Consider the following 7,327-nt stretch of genomic DNA (forward strand, 5'->3'; position numbering starts at 1 on the left):
GGGGTGGGGTGGGGGGGCACACATTTTTCAGTGCAAGAGCTGTTATTCCCTTCTGGGCAGCTTTCCTGGACCAAATGCTGGTCATTGAGTGGAAGGAGTGAAGCAATGGATGCTAAGTGTTACTTTTCTATAGTAGATTACTTCCTACACACACACCTACACCTGTCTTGGACTGGTTGGATGCAGAGGAAAAGGTGGGAGGAACCAACTGGGGAACCACCAAGGAAAGAGGGCTCAGAGCTTGGGGATTAGTGGTGGAACTACGACGAGGGAGAAGAGGGAGAAGATGGAGAAGACTGGGAAGAGGTGGTGTCAGAAGCTGAAGAGGCTGGGGCAGAGATGAGTCCAGGCTTAGAGGAAGATGCTGAAGCAGGTGAGTGAGAGGAGGGAAGCCAAGAAGCAGATATGAGTCAGGTGGGGGAAGAGGCACGGGTGTCTCCCCCTCCTGCTACAACAAGTTCTCCCAGAACCAGGAGAGGGCTGAATCGGGCAGAGCAAGGAGAGGCTGCACATAGGTGCTTTCTTCAATTGCTTGGGGAAAGCCCTGGAGAAGAGGGGGACTTAGGTGGCTGTGAGGAGACGGGGACATTCCGTCTCGGCAACTGATTCATGGGGTGGCTACTGGGGATGAGCTGCTTAGGCCTGGCCCTCAGCCAAGTCTGCAGAGATCATGCTAATAAAGAGTTAACTCCAACTTGAGCATTGTGATTTACTGCCGGCTCGCTCTTTGACATCAACCCTCTTTATCTTCCATCCAGAGGTGCAAGAGGGTCCATTAGAACCATCCAGCTACACAAAAAGACACAAGGAGAGGGCAAGGTAAGGTCAGTAAAATGGCTGCCCTTAGAAGAGTCCGTAGGGCCAGGTAGAAAGATGTGAAGGGCCACATTCAGCCCTGGGCTTGAGGATTCCCCAATCCTGTACTAAAGGCACAGCTAAGATAATGTTATTTAAATAAGCGCTTAGCCGTGAATGGGGACCTGCAGTGACAGAAACACATTGTTGTTGTTTAGTCGTTTAGTTGTGTCCGACTCTTCATGACCCCATGGACCAGAGCACGCCAGGCACTCCTGTCTTCTACTGCCTCCCGCAGTTTGGTCAGACTCATGCTGGTAGCTTCGAGAACACTGTCCAACCATCTCGTCCTCTGTCGTCCCCTTCTCCTTGTGCCCTCCATCTTTCCCAACATCAGGGTCTTTTCCAGGGAGTCTTCTCTTCTCATGAGGTGGCCAAAGGATTGGAGCCTCAGCTTCAGGATCTGTCCTTCCAGTGAGCACTCAGGGCTGATTTCCTTCAAAATGGATAGGTTTGTTCTTCTTGCAGTCCATGGGACTCTCAAGAGTCTCCTCCAGCACCACATAAACACATCACCAGGAACACATAACACATAGCCAGCAATAAATGTTGTTGGGACTCTGCCAAAGTGGCAGGCATGGGAACCCAGAAACAGTCATGCAAGGACCCTAGAAATGGCATTGCAAGTTGTAGAGATGGTGATGGGCAGTGATGAACCTGTGGCCCATACCTGGCAGACCAAAATGCAACTGCCAGAGCGCCTTTCTGTCTGGCCCCATTGCTAGCAAGTCTTATCAGCCAGGAAGCAGGAAGGGGGGGGCTCCATCCTTTTTGCTTACCACAAATGCCTCCTAGCAATTTTGCTACACCAGTGTTGCCATATTTCAAAAAGTGAAAATCCAGGCAGAAAAGTAGTTGAGCTTTTTTGCCCAAAGTTGTTGAGCTTCTCTCGCAAGATTGCAAAGAAATTGGACGTCTTGATTTACAGAGCTTATTCTCATGGCTAGAAGCTGATTTGCTTATGGAGGAACATAATGATGGGTTGGGCACACAGCTCTCTTGGGAGTTGTATCCAAGAGATTCGAGTGTTGGAGTCATGCAGTGCTATTGCAATTCTGCTTATGAAGAAAGCGTAGGAACAGAAGAATGGTGCTGCTGCGTCAAGGCCAATGGCCCTTCTCGTCCAGCATCCTGATCTCACAGTGATCAGATGGATCCCTATGGGAATCTCACAAGCAGCAATGCTCTTATCCTTCTGAAATTTCAAGCAACCGTTATTCAGATGCATTACTGTCCCCAACAGTGGAGGTAGAAGATAGTCATTGTGTCTAGTAGTCATTCGTAGCTTTCTCCTCCATGAATTTGTCTAATACTCTATGTCTAAATGAATCCAAAGCACCAGGAGACAGCTCAACCAAGCCTGCAATCCAGGCTGCCCAATTCGTTTGTGAATAAAAAAATCCAGGAGATCTTGAGAGAGGGCCACAGATTTATTGCAGGCCTCCAGGAAAAATGTAGACCAAAGCTGCTGTTAGCACTTTCACAGTTCTTTTGCAAAACTCCCAATGCCTGTAACTTTGTTTTACCCCCTCCTAAGCTCCTTGTGATTGGCCGTCCTCACCACTTACTGGAGAGAGAACTGTTTTCTCCATATGCAAATTAAGAAAAAAAGGGAAGGGACATAGAGAGGCAGGGAAAAGGACCGAGAGAGCTGGGGACTGCTGATTGACAACCTGTAATCCTTGACTGCTGAGACTTCTGTCTCCCAATTAACTATCCGCTTGCTCCTTGCCGATTGACATGATTACGGATGCTAAGATCACTATAGCACAGTAGGTTCCAGTCAAGGCCCATTATAGAGACCTAGCTGGAAAGGGATATAGGCAGGATGCCATGAAAAAGTCAACATTTGCCCAGCCAATACCACATTGTTTTAACAGCTGTTTCCTCTTTCCACCACATGATGATTTGGTAATAAACTACCACGAAAGAACTGTCTTAAGATCTTGTTTTTGGATTGCATTATCCTTAACACGCCTCTGGCTCTTTACGAGGGCAAGGAGTTTTTATGTTACAAAGCCGCATCAGGTCTCCACGGTGCCTGTTTCAGGCATTTTCATCCAGCATTGAGAGGCCAAACAAGCAAGATTCAGGATGCTTTTCATCATCAAGAAGGGCACTTCTTTAGCCAAGGAGCTATGAAACAGAGTTGTAACAGCTTGTTCACACTTCTAGGTTCCTCACAAGAGATCGTTGTGACTATCTTCAGAGATAATTGGAGACTTCCAGCAGGCTTCCCATGTTTATATGTAAATCTATAGTAGGGTTACCAGACGTGCCCGGTTCCTGGGGACAGTCCCCGGATTCACCAATCTGTCCCCGGCCAAAATCTGTGCCTGGATTTTGATTACTGTCCCCTGATTTATGCCAGGGGACTTCCGGCAAGGCAACATGGCGGGTGCCATGGTAGCAAGCAACACCGGAGGTCCCGGCCACGTCAAAGTTCCAGCCAACCAATCTGCTGGCGGGGCGGGGGGCTATTTAAACCGAGGCATGAGCCAGAGAGCTTCCTTCTGGCTTGCTTCCTTGATCAACGCTCACCCCGAAATCACGCAGAGCCCCTGGCGCTCTTCTGCTGTGGGCTCTGCGCACCCGAGTTGGCAGGGGCGAGCGAGGTGCTGAGGTGGTGAAGAAGAGAGAGAGAGAGCCTTGTGTGTGTGTTTTTAATGTGTGTTTTCCAAAGACCAGCGAGCCCCTTTACTTGATCTCTCCCCCCCCCACCTCTTTTTTGGGGGCGTTTGTGTGTTTGTAGATGGGCTTCTCCACCTGCCTTGTGTCGAGGTGCACACCTGACAACTTTGGGGTTCCCCTCCCAAAAAAGGTCAAGAACTCTGGGCAACCCTTTCCTAAAATAATAAAACATTAAATAAAAAAAAAAAGTGTCCCCGGATTCCTGGAAAAAAATCTGGTAACCATAATCTACAGTGGTACCTCAGGTTACATACGCTTCAGGTTACATACACTTCATGTTACAGACTCCGTTAACCCAAAAATATTACCTCGGGTTAAGAGCTTTGCTTCAGGATGAGAACAGAAATTGTGCGGCGGCGGTGCAGCGGCAGCAGGAGGCCCCCTTAGCTAAAGTGGTACCTCAGGTTAAGAACAGTTTCAGGTTAAGAACAGACCTTCAGAACGAACTAAGTTCTTAAGCCGAGGTACCACTGTATAGCCCAGTTGGGGAGTGCACACCCAGTGCTGTGTCCCCTGCCAGCTCCCCCCTCTGTTGGGGGAAGAACATTTGCAGATGGAAGCTCCCCCCTTCCTGCCGGCCACCATGATTTAGAAGCCTACATGGTCAGTGATGTGTTGGGCTTCAGGGAGCAAGCCATACAAAGACGTTGAAAGACAAATGTACTTTACTGCAACATAACCAGGTTAAGGGAAAGATCCATCCAGCAGCTGGAACTGGAGAAGATCTACAGGACCCCCATCAGCCCCCAAAAGCAATAATTTAACCCATTAACACCCACAACCATCAGGGTTCCAGATCTCACATGGGAAGTCTCTGTAAATGTAGCAGCCTTCCATCTACACATATTCTCCCTCCCAGCCTTTGGATGAAAGGACCAAGAGTGGGGGCCTGGATAGGACTTCTGTTGCACCTGTAACCTTTGATGCAACTAAAATGCCTAGCTCCCCAATGCTAAATCTATTTACTGTATATGGAAGTAAGCAGTGTTAGAAACTGAGATATAAAAGCTAAGAGCTAAATGGCACCTTGAACCTAGGTTTATGGGCGCACCTATGGAATGTCTAGACATGCCTCTTTAATAACAAGAATACAACGCTGAAAATGAATGAACTGCAGCTGTCAGGGGTTTAGGTGCAGAGGCACGGGCAAGGGAGGAAACAGAGAGCGAAGGGGAGGAGACAGAGGAAAGGATGAGTGATGACGACGACCCGAGATCTCCCAGTCTTTCCAGTGAATCAGAGGATTCACAGAAAGGAGCACCAGTGGCCAGGGCTAGGGGGGCGTCTAGGGAGGCACCCCAGGAAGATAGAGCCAGAGGAGACTCAGGGGGGAGCAGCTGGAAATCGGGACCAGCGTCACCGCCAGGAAGCAGGGAAGAGGAAAGGAGCCAGGAGGGAAGCGCTGGCAGCTCACCACAGGAGGGAGGGCAGGAGTCAGGAGTGGCCACACCTCCATCGGGGAGCGAAGAAACGGTTAAGAGGAAAGTGGAAGGTTGGGCGCGCGCGCCAAGTTCAAATGTAGAGGAAGGCGGCGCAGCGAGCAGCCCCGAAAGGGAACCGGGTCCTAAAGCCCGGCGCAAGGAGGCAGAAGGGTCTGGGTCAGCGTCAGAAGAATCCCGGAAGGAAGAAGCCCCGGGGGGTAGAGGGACCCAGAGGAGGACAGTCAGGAGGAAAAGGTGGAGCAAGGCTAGGATATTAAGTTGGTGCGCACGGGGCGGAGACTCAGACGGAGCCTCGCCGATCTAGCTAGTAGACGTAGAGTTGCAGACAGCAGCGTGAGAATGGAAACTGTAATTCAATAAAGACTTTTACTTAATGACCGCTGGCTAGCGTGATCCTCTGTGAGCTAGGATCTTGAAGCAGCTCTGACAGTAGGCTCCGTCTCAACATTGTGGGCATCTGCAGCCTCGAGGAGAGGAGAGAAACAGGCGCCCACTAGCGAGCTCACGAACGGCAGGAGACATGACGGCTGAGCAGCAGATAGAGGACCTCAGAAAAGCAGTGGCACAACTGAACGCCGAGGTTCTCGCATCCAGGAAGAGAGAGGACGAGGCAGCTGCCGCCTGCAGGGATCTCCAGGTCAGGTTAGACGTACTGGCAAAGCAACCACCCCGGCAGGAGGGAATTGGGTTGGCGAGACGGACAGGCGGGCTGCTCTCTCACTTCGATGGGAACCTGCAACAGTATCCCAACTTTAGAGCCGACGTACTGTGCGCACTGCAACTGTTGCATAAAGACTTTAGAGATGAACAGGAGAGAGTGGGGTTCATCATGTCCCATCTGCATGGGGAGGCGAAAGCATGGTTGCGCAATTTATGGAGAGATAACGATCCGGCGCTCCAGAATGCGGATGCCTTTATTAAAGCGATGGATGAGTGTTTCTTATCAAGTATTGACATTGATCTTGCACGGAAGGAGGTGCATGGGCTGAGACAAGGGAGGGCCAGCGTCAGACAGTATCATGCACGCTTTTTCGCCTTGGTCAGCGCCCTGGAATGGGACAGAGATTCGGCTCCTGTAAGAGACCTCTTTTGGGAGGGACTGCACAACTCGATTAAAGATGAGATAGCGAGGGGGGAGAGACCCCGAACCACCCAGGAGGTCGTTCAGAGGGCACTGGCCGTGGGGGTGAGGCTGGAAGGACGTCCGTGGAGCAAGGACGAAGGACGTGGAGGGCGCGAACCAGCCGGGGGCCCCTCCTTCTTTCCCAGAGAAGCAGCGCGAACGCAATCCACGCCTCCGCCAGGAGGAGGAGCCGAACCTATGGAGGTTGGAGGTGCAAGGGCTCAGTCAGCAACCAGAGCCCTAGCACCGGCAGCAGTGAAGGCGAAGCCTCCTAGAGGGACCAGGAAGTGTTACGTCTGTGAGCAGCCAGGGCATATGGCGAAAGAGTGTCCCCAGAGGCCCCACAAGCTTACTGCAGCCTCAGCAATGGTGACTGCAGCAACGCAGCAGGGAGGACCACAGCAGGGAAACGACAATGTCTGGCTGGAGGAAGAGGCACTGGGGCCCAGCCAGACGTGTTAGTGACGCAGTCCCCAGAAATTTTACAGCCAGTGAACCCCCTCCCGCCCAAACCAGTAGTGAGGCTCACAGCATCTCTCCAGCTGCCCAATGGAATCACCATGGACGTGCCAATCACCATCGACTCCGGCAGCAACGCGGACTTTATAGGGCAGGAATTTGTCGACAGGCACGCTGTGCAGTTGCTGCCGGCCACACTGCCCCTGCAGGTTGTCACGGTGGATGGCAGGGAGCTGCTAGGGGGGCAAGTGGTGAAGCAGACGCCACCAATGGTGATGCGACTTGGGAATCACAGGGAAGTCATCAGCTTCAACGTCACTCAACTGTCTGACACGCCCATTGTATTGGGTATGAGTTGGCTGGACAAGCACAGCCCAACGATGGCTTGGTTCCAGAGGCAGCTGGTCTTCGGCTCTTCCTTTTGTGCTGAACACTGCATCGTACCCAGGCAGGAAGGAGAGGAAGAGGAGTCACAGCTGCTGCTAGGCACGCTGCAAGCGATTCCCCACAAGTACGCAGAATTTCTGGAAGTTTTCTGCGAGAAGGAGGCGGACAGGCTGCCCCCTCACAGACCATATGACTGCAAAATTGACCTGCTGCCGGGGGCGGCGCTGCCTAAAGGGAAGCTGTATTCCATGTCTGAGGACGAACTGCAGGAACTCAAAGACTTCATCGATCATAATTTGGAGCGCGGTTTCATCCGGGAGTCTAAGGCAGTGGGGGGCAGTCCTGTATTCTTTGTTAAGAAGCGAGACAC

This window comes from Podarcis bocagei (assembly GCF_964188305.1).
Source record: "Podarcis bocagei genome assembly, chromosome: 4".
Taxonomy (NCBI): domain Eukaryota; kingdom Metazoa; phylum Chordata; class Lepidosauria; order Squamata; family Lacertidae; genus Podarcis; species Podarcis bocagei.